Source organism: Rattus norvegicus, chromosome 16 (assembly GCF_036323735.1).
Source record: "Rattus norvegicus strain BN/NHsdMcwi chromosome 16, GRCr8, whole genome shotgun sequence".
In the NCBI taxonomy this organism is placed as follows: Eukaryota; Metazoa; Chordata; class Mammalia; order Rodentia; family Muridae; genus Rattus; species Rattus norvegicus.
In genome coordinates this window covers 85,521,084-85,533,964 of record NC_086034.1, presented here as the reverse complement: position 1 = coordinate 85,533,964, position 12,881 = coordinate 85,521,084, and the positions used below count along the sequence as shown (strand labels likewise).

At 45.6% G+C, this 12,881-nt stretch overlaps 1 long non-coding RNA gene across 9 annotated transcripts in view; it reads right to left on the bottom strand.

The window, feature by feature from the left end:
• Nucleotides 1-12,881, bottom strand: part of LOC120097571 (uncharacterized) — a 32,978-nt gene that overhangs the window by 8,299 nt on the left and 11,798 nt on the right. For 6 of the 9 annotated variants that reach the window (XR_010058511.1, XR_010058510.1, XR_010058512.1 and 3 more), the window contains 2 exons: nt 4,433-4,576; nt 2,823-3,006 (listed from right to left, as the gene is read on the bottom strand). This is a non-coding gene — a long non-coding RNA (uncharacterized LOC120097571). Of the gene's footprint in view, nt 1-1,606; nt 1,679-2,822; nt 3,007-4,432; nt 4,577-12,881 lie in introns of all 9 variants that reach the window. The other 3 variants (XR_005495126.2, XR_010058515.1, XR_010058513.1) reach the window with 2 other exon arrangements.

The following is a 12,881-nucleotide window of genomic DNA, read 5'->3' as shown; positions in this document are numbered from 1 at the left end:
GAAGGAATTTGAAGAGCAGAGCATGACTCTTAATTATCCAAAGCAATGGTCCACACTCTCACTGTGCACAGAGATCACTTGTACTGCCCTAAAGTATAGGTCCTGGGTGCCACCTCCGAAACTGGGGTTTATGTCTCTGCACATTGCTCATTTTGGAAGCTCCCAAGTGGTCTGTCTGTCTGTTTGCCAAAGTTAAGGATCACCATAATAAAACTAGACAGCAACACAATATGTTTTTGAGAATTAAGTTTTCTTTGTAACACTTGGTGTTTGATGCCTGTGTGTTGGGAGACATTTATAAGCACATGAATGTGTGCATGTGTGTCTATAGTAAACTGCTTTGCTTGGTAGATACATATACATATTTGTGTTTATCATTGCTTTTTGTACGTACAGGGATTTAGGGGTTTTGGGCAAATTTGTGCGTGCACATATAGATGTAGAATAAAAATATTTAAGATGTAATTCAATTTTTACCTCTCTCTAACAGGCATATTCTCCTGTCGATACTCTTCATACTTCTCATGAATCTGTCCTATTTACAGTCATCTAAGTGCCTGAGCACTGCTAGATTGCTTTAGTCTCTAATTACTGTTGCTCCTAAATCTTCTCACCCTGGTTGCAAGTTCTTCTGGAAGTCTGCATGGCACATTGTCTCGTGTCCACCATAACTGTTTCCTCCCTGGAGAGGAACTCTACTACTCTTGGAACCATGAAGAAGCCAACAGTTTGTAGACCTACAGAGGACCCATCACCACCAAAGCCTGTAATTCTACTCGTTCTATCCAAATGAGACATCTTGATGCATTAGAAAGGAGAGACAATTATATGGGTTACTTCCTTCATCCTGAAATAGACCCAAGGTTCTGAGGAAACTCACTGAGCCTTCTGGAAAGCCCTGCTCTAAGTCTATATTAAGATGCACATGGCTATGTCTCTGTCAGTCAACACTATTTGCAGCAAACTCTATTACGAGCCACTGTTCACCCTGTGTCGCAGCAGGGACTAGCTAGTATGTGGTTAAACCTAAGTTTGATAACTACCTGGATAATGTGGTCAATAAAAATAATCAATACAGTTACCTCCTGGTGCCTCTCTTCTTGTTAGCAGAAGGAAATGACAAAGACTCTGCCACAATGCCTGAATCAACTGGAAGGACTGTTTGCAGTGTTACAGAGCTGTCAGTCAGGCACACACATCTGACCACCTCAGATCTCGAGAGTTCCACGGGATACCTTGATTCTCAGCACTTCCTGGCTCCAGCAGAGCTCTCTACAAAGCTAGCATTTGTCTCCACTGTTTTGAAGTCTGCTCCACAGGAGATTTCACTGAAGGCAGAGGCAGACAGCATGGCTGCTTCCCCATGAGGTAAATATTGTGTTAAGATAATTGTTAACTTTGGAGGGAGCCCCACTGCATGACATGTTTAACTGCCCCAAACCATACAAACCTCTCTAATTACTTGGCCCTCCCACCACCACACCAAAGCCTTCTGAGAACAAAACAAGTAGACATAAGACTGGTCTCTGTTTTGTGGGAAAGCCCCAGGTCACAAGAAGGGAAAGTGTGGGAAATCCTTCCCCACTCAAGTACAGAGAGAACCTACAAGCCCTCTGTGCTAAGAACTGAAGAATGATTCTTCCACTGTGGCTGGTGGCCAACATCTTATTCTTCACTCCTGTAGACAAATGAAGCACAGAGGAGGCACAGTCAGATTTCCAGATCAGAGGTCTGTTTTCACTGTTGTGGGTGCTCTGTGCTGGGAGCACCTTGTGGATCAGTCGGTACATGCTCCTCATCTGCTTCTCAGCATTCATAGGTGTGTTGACATGCTTAACTGGCAAGTTTTGGTAGACTCCCTCTGACCCCAGAAAAAGTGTGGAAGTGCCAAGGAGGAGATACTCTGAGGGGAACAATGATTTTAGGAATTGAGAATTCACCCAAGTTGTCAAATTTCAAACCCCAGGAGAGAAATTTCCATGTAGATGTAAGGCTCTCTTTCCCATTCAGCCAAAGAGGAAATGTGTGATGTCCCATTCGGGGTATCTAGAGAGAGGAACAACCTTGTCTGGGACATAAAGAGGAAACAGGTAGAATTCCCTGCCCTGTCCTGATTCAATCCTGGTCTCTTTACACCCTGAAAAATGACAGGAAAGGATAACAAATTTCATCAAATGGTCCAATTATACCCACTGTTCTTTAAATTTGTGTTTTAAATTTGGAGCCAATCAGTTCAGTCCCCCAGGCCTACACTAGATCTCATTTATGTAGAAATCTGAAACACATCTTGACCTGAGTAGTACCCAGAAAAGGCAATTCCCTTGAGAGCCACAGAGTCTGAGGATGGTTGTGTCCCTTGAGAACCATTAACAAAGAGCTGAGTCAGCAAGGAGGTCTTCTGTGATGAGTAAGGCCTGGTGCGTGGGTGTGAGGAAATGATCTTTTCTACCTTTCTTTACCATTGCTCAGTGGGATCAAGAACAAATTGAGGGCTGGTATGGAGGTTATGCATGGGCTCTGCCATCTACCTCTTCATCCATACGATGGTCATTGGATTCTAAACAAAGAACAGTGACCCACCACTCACCCCCTCACCGAGCACACCAATCTGGAGCCCCTGACACAGCAGCTTTTCCCAAGTTGAAAAGAAGCCATTTGTTCTTAGGAAACGTGATCACATTAAATGGTTTTAGTCTTGAAGGGGATCGTTGTGTCCTCATTGCCTGAAGTGCTTTTGTCAAAGGCTGTGTGGGCACAAGGAATCCACAGGGCACTGCTACAGTGGCCCACTCAGGGTTCCTGCCCCTCAGGAAACCTCATACCTTACTGGAGAAGTGCATCGATGTTCGCTGGCTTGTGTGAGTCACTCATCCTGTCTTGCGACTCCTCGTGTTGAAGCAGTGACCCCCACACATTAGATGGATAGTGGGTTATGATACAGCAGTGTAGCCACTCATGATGACCCCAAGCTTGTGTCCTGCAGGTTGCTGTGCATACTCTTCTAGTCTGGAAACACATATGGTGGTTGTTTCTTATTTAGTAGAGATTCAAATCAGGAAGCCCAGAGATCTGGTCTCCAGTCCCTCACTAACACCCTGCTGGAAAGGCAGTGTTACATTCTGGTCCTTGCAATTATGTTTTGTTCCCAGGGGCCAAAGCAATGGATTCATCCTGGAAAAAAATGGCATTGCCTCCAGGACATGTTGCATTTCCAGACCAGTAGCACTAGGCCAGAAGCAAGTTATTCTGTCAGTTAGGGTAGCCAGGGCTGACTATTAAAGAAGAACAATGTTGATAATATGCATTTGGGGCAGAAAACAATGCATCAGGGATCCTACAACTCTCCCGTATCTGCTTATGAAATAATGAAAACTACAGCCTTCCAGTTCAGGCAGGATTCTTCATGTCTTGACCGGTAGAGATATCAGCTCTCTGTCCAACCCCAGGGTCAAGAGACACAAACACAGGAGTGTAGGTTCATCTGCTGGGTTCTCTCTCTCTGGAGAATGGCTGAACAAGTGAAGAAACTGTTCTAGAATTGAAGAAGTTCTTATGTTCTACTTACTGTTTTTCTCTGCCCTTCTAAACACAGCAGTCATGTGGACTGCCCTAAACCAGGTTCCAGTTACACAAATTATCTAGTTATCTCTAGAAAGCAAATTATAGTTTTGTGAATTCATAACAGAGATGAGTAGTTGGTGCGATTTCTTGAGCCTCCTGAGATGGGAGTAAGAAAGGAAATATGTTTAGCTATTCTTTGTCTGGGGAGCAAACAGGTTGACAGCAGGTCTGCCCAGACTCTGTGATAGTTTGAATGAAAAAAATGTCCCCTTAGGCTTTTGTATGTGGACACTCGGTCCCTGGTTGCTAGAGCTGTTTGGGGAGATTATGGAATCTTTATGGGAAGAAGTCCTGCTGGAGGAAGTTCCCCGTCTCATCACATTTCCTGCTGGGGCTTTCTGTGTACAGATAAAAATGTGAAAAGCTGGCCTCCTGCTCCTATCACACACCAGGCTTTTCCCACCATGGTGAACTCTATCCCTCTGAACTATAAGGCAGAATAAACTCTTTGCCTTTGGTCGTGGAGGTATCAAAGAAATAGAAAGAATACCACACACACACACCCCACAAACATACACACATAGACATAAACATATATACACATACATACACATACACACACATATATATACATATATATACACATACATACAATACACAGACACACACCATACACACAAATATGCAAACATACTAAATACATACATACACATGTATCGCACACATACATACATATATACACATACACATACATACACATACACAAACATGCTACAGGCATACATACACACACATACACACACACACACACACACACACACACACACACACACACCACTTTTAAAAACCTTTTTAAAAGTGTTTTGCTCACCTAGATAGTAAAGTGGGGCATGTGAGGACAGAAGGGACTTCATGGGTGAGAGGAAAGGGGATGCTTCAGGCCAGTTGCTTAGGTGATGTTCTCTATATCACAACTGCTCACTTGAACTCTTGGTTTGTAGAATCAGGGCGTTTCCTATGGTGGGAATAGCAGATGTGAGAATGATCTGGAAGATTCTCAGCCCCTACCGTGTTGTCCTTGACTCCTGCTCCCACCCCTGCCCTGTGACCTTGTTATTGTGACTGGCCCTACTGTGTGCTCCCGAGTGACTTGATAGATTGAGTGCTGTATCCCACAGCTATACTGAGAGGCTGGAGAGGGAAAGGTTTGAAATATGTGAAAGGGAAATGAGTCATGGACTGCACTTAGTCATGGCCAACTTTGTCTGAGTGTGACTAAAGTGAGGTGTATGATCTCTTTACATTCTGTCAGCAGAAGGCAAACGACTAAACTCTTTATACCTGTAACAATAAGTAGCTCTCTGGACTGGAGTGTTGAATGGAAGTCATGGCATACACAGAACCAACGTTCTGTGAGGTCCTCCCACACAGAGGGAGTCACCCCGAGCCTGATACAGCCCTGTTTCATTTCTGTCTCTCTGCCTGGGGACATCAGCCATAGACAGCTGTAGCAGAAGCGCTTGCCAGTAGTTCTCATGGACACAGGGGATGGCCCTTACAAAGGTCACAGCAGCCTGACACGTGACCTTGGATGTCCCTTCCACACCTGTCTTCATGGCACTTCTCTACTGAGAACGTGTTAAGTCACAGCATTTGAGCAATACCAAAACCAAAACAAAACAAAGTGGGGGAGGGATTTCACAGCAGCCACTACACAATCACCCATGGCTGAATAATTACTTCACCCTAGAGGACAGGGTGTGTTACAGAGGCAGCTTCGGCTGTGGTAATGAGTATAGGAGGCTGCTTGGTCACTTCTCAAATGTGACAGGAAGCAGAGAAATGTAGTGAAGCAGGGTGTGATGGTTTGTATAGGCTTGGGCCAGGGAGGAGCCTATTAGAAGGCATGGCCTTGTTGGAGTAGGTGTGTCACTGTGGGTGTGGGCTTAAGAACCTCATCCTAGCTGCCTGGATTGAGTCTTCCACTAGCAGCCTTCAAATGCAGATGTAGAACTCAGCTCCTCCTGCACCATGCCTGCCCAAAGGCTGCCATGTTCCCACCTTGGTGATAGCAGACTGAACCTCTGAACCTGTAAGCCAGCCCCAATTAAATGTTGTCCCTTACGAGACTTGCCTTGGCCATGGTGCCTGTTCACAGAGGTAAAACCCTAACTAAGACACAGGACTAGGCTCTAAAATACTCTTTCTCCCCCTAGGCCTGAAGGTGTTTCCCAAAACAGTACCGCAGCTGGGGTCTGAGTGTTCAAACCCTTGAAGGGACATTTCACATCCCTGTCAAGGGTCCCTCACTCAAATCAGTTCTTCTGTGCAGCTCAATATTTCTGAGAGGATAATGAAACAAGTCTTTACTGTTCAGGTCAGTTAGAAACTAAAGATAGTTCCTCTGCCCTCCAACTCTATTCTTCAACTTTGAACATGTTCAGAGAAGATGTATTTTTCCGATGCTGATGAGCAGGACCTCACAGGCCTAGCGCAGTCAGTGGCTAATTTGCACGAGTTTTGTGGGTAGCTAGGTACTGACTAGACATCTTTTTCTTACTTCTTTTTTCAAGCACCAAAGTAAAGATTGTTGGGAATCACACACTTCCTTGCCCAGAATCTGGTGGCCTAGATGAGCAGAACTGAGATGTGGCATCTGCTGTTGAGTGAAGCCTTGGGGTATAACTGGGAGCTGGCGGAAGAGGTAGTCAGCCTTCATCCACCCTTGTAACGTTTTCTCTCAATATGGCTTTGTCTCATAAAACCATGCCGGGAGAAGATGAAAGCAGGCATATGCCCACCACATTGGATCTGGAGTGTATTAGATGATTGTACTTGTGCTAGCATGTTCTGCCTTGCTCTCACTGGGGTACCATTGAGTGGACTTGTTACTGAAACCTAAGTGGCAGAGAGACTTCAGAGACAACCATAGGCCACTGATAAACGCTGCATTAGTCACTTTTCTGTTGCTGTGATAAAAATACCATGACTTGGAGCAATTTAAGGAAGCGAATGTTTATTTTTGGCTTTCAGTTGCAAGAAGCTAGAGTCTGTTGTGGTGGGGGAGGCATAGCATGCAAACCAAAGAACTTTGGGGTCTCTGTGTCCTTCATATGCAGCAGAGAGACCAATTGCAGGAGACAAGGATGCATTTCAGTTCAACACAACTAAGTCCGGTTGTGGTAGTTGCAATAGGTATGGTCCCCATAGACTCATGTGTTTGAGTGTTCGGCCCATGGAGCATGGCCCTATGGGGAGGTGTGGATTTGTTGGAGTAGGTGTGCCCTTGTTGGGGGAAGGGTGTCACTGTGGGGGTGAAGCTTTGAAGTCTCATATATATGCTTAAGTCTGGTCAGTGTGATCCAGACTCCTACTGCTGCTTTTAGATTAAGATTCGGAACTCTCAGCTCCCTCTCCAGTACCATGTCTACCCACCATGATGATAGTAGACTAAACCTCTGAAACTGTAAGCCATCTCCAATTAACTGTGTTCCTGTGAAAGAGTTGCCACGGTCATGGTGTCTCTTCATAGCAATAGAAACCCAAACTGAGACACAAGGGTTCTGAGCCTGAGTAGTTTGTTTCAGGCATTTAAGCACAATGAGATTTGGTGAAAACTTTCCTGGTGATAATTAACTCAATCCCCTTGTGCAATACAATGCAGATCAAGGTAAATAAAGATCAGACGTGACTACACTGAAACTCTTTGTAAAGTACACGGGACACCTTTCGTAAGGATGGGTTCTACTGATTGAGAAAAACAAGCTTATAAGACTTTGACCAGGCAGATCGAACAAAGGTCACCAAGCCATTAATAACAGCCACTCCCAGTTTTCTGGGTGGATAATAGATCATGCATCCCTTCCTTTGAAAGAACAACACTGTGAGTTTAGCATTCTAGGTTCCCTAGTACTTATTTGTGAGCACAAGGACTTTCATGGCTGCTGCAAAGCAGCAAGTTGGCTAAGCAAATTTTTCTTCACACAGCAGAGAGATTGAGTAGGGAGTTGGGGGGGGGCACTATAAACCCTTAAAGCCTGCTCTTGGTGGTGTACTTCCCCCCAGCAAAGATGCACTTCCTAAAGATTCCAAGACCTCCTCACAACAGTGCCAATGACTAGGGAACAAGTGTTCAAATACATGAACCTATGGAAGATATTTCCCAATCAAACCACTACATTCACTCTCTTGGCCAACACAACGCTTATGGCCACCTTATAGGTCAAAATGTATTCAGTTCAACTTCAGAGTTCCCCAGGGTCTTTCACAGTCTCAACCCCATTCAAACGTCTACAGTTTCTTGTGAGACCCAAGGCAACCTCTTGGATGTGATTCCTGTAAGAATCCAAACCACGTTACATTCTTTGATCATGCAATGGTACAGAGTACAATCTGTAACCAGAGTAGACACATAGGCAATTGTGCTTGAGGAAAGCTTCAGCTGAGTCTAAAATCACTCCACCTTTTGGGGAAAAAAAGCATGAGTTTTCCATGTTTAAGGCCCTATTTTCTCTTAATAACTTCTTGTGAACACCAGATTACATGGTCTAATGAGAAAATCCCATTTATTTGGATTTGATGGAAAACATGATAGGAAAAATAGCTCTACAGAGATAAACCTAGGACACAATGTACCAGTTTTCTCCTTGGTGCATTAGAATAAAGACATATTACCTCCAAAGCAGCTTTCAGACGCAGGAACATTAACAGGTGACACAGAATGACAAGAGGGACTGCTGGGAAGGGACCTGCCATCCATTCACAGCCTAGGGGTGCTGGCTTCAGACATAGCAGGTGTCATGGAGTACACCAACCAGGAACACCACACATGTGAATTTGATCTTCCTGTGATGCCTGCCAGCCAAAGTCACTCGTGTCTGTAAGGCTCTGATTGCATTCACTCTCACATGACACTTACTTTAAAAAAAATCGAACTATGAAAACGGAATATGTAATAACAGCATGTTCACTTGAGGGTGTGACTATCCCTTAAGAGCTCTAGACTGTACTCAGCATTTTGAAGGTGTGTGCACGCCAAAGTCCTAGTCCACAAAGATAGATACTCAAACAAGAGAAGAGATAGCTGGGCCACTGTAAACTCACCAGGGCCCCAGAAGACCAGAACTGAGAGCTCAAAGCCCTGCATTCCAATGTTCACGGCCTCCCCAGAACCCCTACAAGAATACCCTGGGTCTTCTGCAATGGGTGTCATTTCCCACTCCACTTGTGGCTGTTGACCCCTTGCTGGGCACATGACTCCTTGCTGCTGCATGAGCAGCTCTGGAAGGAAGGGAGGAATGAACACAGTATCACACACTCACGAGTTCAGATCTGGGCAGCACAGCATTGCTACAAACCATCATACCAATAGCTTCCCTATGACCTCTGTGCAGCTTCAGTGACTCCAGGCACATAATATGCCATTCTATAGGTAGTTGGGCTTTGGGAATGCTTGCCAGATGCCTCTGAAATACCTCCCAGCATCCTAGAACTGGAGGGGGGTGGAGTCTGTTGTAGATATTCACTGTGTTAATAGATGACAACACTGAACACTCATGTGTATTATTAAACTGTAAAAATTGGCTTGTGCTGGGCACGCTGTGGTGAGCTTTGCATGCAATTACCCTTGTAAGTGTGTCTTAAATCCCGGCCTGTGAAGAGCAATGTCAGTGCAACTTGTCCATCTCTGGACAAACTCTGGTGGAACTGCAGGCAAGGCTGAGCTAAGGGGCTCAGCACCCTGCCCACCTTCTAGAAACAGGGCTCTGCAGCATGACATTCTAGGACCAACAGAGACATGGGAAAGTATCTAGCAGACCCCAGCAGCTATTAGAAATTCCTGTGGTGGATTTCTCTAAGGCACTCATGGATCAGTGTGTCTAGGATGGGCCCTGACTTAGTTATTCTTCGGAACTAATAACAAAATAGCCGATAAGAACAACATAAGGACCGAAGGGTTGTTCGCGGCTCACAGTCTGAAGATCGTCCATAGTGGAAGATTGGGCAGCTGGGTCAGGTTGCTTAGCCAGACAGACAGACCTCACTCTGCTTCATCCCTTTTATTCATCCTAGGCCATGGCATCAGGACACCCCACTCAGACTACAGCCGGTTCGGGAGTAAGTCAACTTTATAGTCAATATCAACCATCACAGTCCCCACCTCATGTTTTAAACTTTCTTTCCTGGTGACTCAGTGACCACGCAAGTTCAAAGACATTGACCCTGCTTGGTGGCAAGCAGGCTCAGATGTATACGGGAGTCGTCTGTTCACACAAAAGGAACAAACTGTGCCGGGCTCTCGTGCAAAACAGATTAACCAATGCATAGCTCTGAGATCCATCATCTGACCCGGATGAGTCACATGCAGGGCTCTCTAAGCTTGCATCAACTCCGAATTAGCAATTGCACTGCCTCTCTCAGGAACCGCGATTGTTTAAATACATATAAAATTGTCCGGTCTTGGAGATGAAAGGTTTCTGACATCATGATGATGTCAGCAGCGGACAAAAAGCCATCCTTTTTGCATTAAACTCCATCAGGACTCTCTTCTGTTTATTTCTCACAAATCAATAACCATCACACAAGTAACCACAGAAAATGTGGCCAGTTTATAAAAAGAAAAGAAACCACCTTGTTCTTCGTGTTGATGCTTTAGTCATGAGTAGCACGTGCTTGGTTTTCTGCAGCAATTGGGCTTTTTAGTTCCCCTTCTCTTTTCTCTCTCCAAACCCTCCCCAGTATCCTCATGTTTTCTTTCAGATGCATGACCTCCGTTTCTTTAGTAGTTGTTCTGTGCATACGAATGTGCTCGTATATAATGGTAAGCACGGAAATGTAACTGCTCATTCTGCATAATAAGATACATTCATGTCACTTATATGTGTGTTTTCAGAACTGGCCATGTGCTGATGTGCTCTTCCCTGGGGAAGACTGTCTTTCCTACTCTGAGCATTCCTTAGTTTCCTGTAGTTCTTTGTGTAGGGTTGGAAGCCTAGTGAGATTTCTGACATCCGTGTTAGCATGTGTATTGATGTTGTCCCTGCTCAGCTCATGTTTAAACGGTCATGTTGGTGAGACTTCATGGGTGTAGCTTCTGGTATTTCTAGAAGACATGACCTCACACCAAGCCTCTGCCTCCTACAATCTTTTCCCCTCATTCCTTACCATCTTCTGAGTCTTGGGTGTAGGACTTGTGTTGTGGATGCATCCACTGGGACTGGGCTCCAGCAATTTACATTTTGATTGGTTATGGCTTTCTGTAATGGTCTCTGTTGTAAAGGGGAATTTCCTTGCTGATAGGTAAGGACTACACTTACTTGTGGACATAAGGGCAAACGTCTAGAGTGTACTTAGGGACGATGTTGATTTAGTAATGCAGGTTCTGATCTCAGACCCATGACCTTTCTCTCCCTGGGTTCTTGTCTAAGTTTCCATTGTCAGGCATAGTGTCCCCCTTTTGTCGAGCATATTTTTAAAAGCTCTCTCTCTCTCTTTCTCTCTCTCTCTCTCTCTCTCTCTGTGTGTGTGTGTGTGTGTGTGTGTGTGTGTGTGTGGTGTGTACACTCATCATTCAGGTGTGTGTACAGGTCAAAGACTGACGTTGAATGGGCCTCAATGGTTCCCCACTTTATCTTTAGAGATCTCACTGATCCGCTACTTTATCCTGTCTACTGGGCTAGCTGTCAAGGAGCCTCTGGGAATCTCCCGTGTCTGTCCCCAGTGCCAGGACTCTAGGCAGATAGAACACTCATCTTTTTGGTTGGTGTTGAGGGTCTACACTCAGGCTCACCTGCTTGCACAGCAAGAGCTTGATGCACTCACCCCTCTCCACAGGCTCTGACCTCTCCAAGGCTCTGCCCTCTCCATGGCTCCGCCCCTCTTCAAGGCTCCGCCCCTCTCAAAGGCTCTGCCTTCTCCACGGCTCCGCCTTTCTCCACAGGCTCCTCTTCACGTGCTTGCCAGCCCTGGTCATGGAGCTACCCTCTAGCCTCACCTCACTGAGGACCCTGTGACTCACACTTTCTTGTTACCACTCCCGGAGTTCTGGTAGCTTGACCTCTTTGACAAGTTAGCTGTATCAGACCACACCCTGAAGATGACCAGGCAGAGACAGATAGAAAATTAAGGTAGTATTTTCACGTGGTATGCCTCTTTTCCCATCTGTTATGGGAGCTGACTTCACAAATCTTATTTTTGTGGACATTGGCAGTCTAAGTTAACAGCTACAAAGGACATGAAACATAATGTGAGTTAAGATGCCCGATGACATGAGTAATCAATATTTACAGAGTCCTGTGGTCACTAACGGTGTGCCTTCTCCTTTCTTCCCAAGTGGTGGAAACCTCACTGTGATGGGAGATTGGGTATCGAGCATGTGGGATGCTCTATGCTGGCCACGGCCCTCGAAACCTGATATTGTGTCTATTGTTGGGTGCTTGGTTACCGGCAGTGCATCCAGAAACAGGTTGGACATTACTATAGTAACACTAACTGAGGTTGTGAAGGAGGCTGAAGACCAGGAAGTACTGCCCTTTCAATCCCCACCATTCAGAGTTGGGAACATGAATCCAAGCAGAAGTCAGAAAACACAGCTTCCAGCTTCTCAGAAAGTCCTGGAGCTGCGGTTTCCAGGTTCACAGAGCCATGTAGACTGACTCCCAAGAGGTCCTAAGCCCTGTTCTCCCTAGCAGTTATAAACCAGGTGTGAACTCAGCATTCCCACCCTTGTGAAAGTGAAGCCCGGGGAGGGGTGCAGCTGAGCTGGAGGCACACCGCAGAGAGAACGCGTAAGGGATGACCTTCACACTCAGTCTGGGAGCAGGGTAGTGAATGAAGGCTGGTGCTTAGGTCCCAACTCTTTCTTATTGTGTGGAAGACCCAAGACAATGGAATGGGTTCAGCATGGCTTTAGAGGGGGCCATTGTCTTGTCATCTTCTGAACTTGCTCTTTGTAAGGGGACAAGGACAAGGGTCCATCTCCACTGGAGCCCATGCTTTCTTCCCTCCCTCTCTGCTGAGACCCAGACACCCAGATGTGCAGAAGAATCATCTGTAGCGTCTTTCCAAGTTTGCAGGGGGAAGCATGAGTTTGTTGTTGTAAAAACATAAAAAAAATTCCTTTTTTAACCCCACTAGATTCGGCACCACAGTGCTCCAAGCTATCTAGCAGATATCTTAGTCCCAGTCAGCAAAGCCTCTCACCTGCTTTGCTCCATCCCATATCACACTGCTGAAGGCCTCTCTCTGAGCCTGGCAGCACTCTCTCTACTTATCTAGTTCCCAAGGAAGGTTTCCATATCAGAAACACATATCCAACTCCG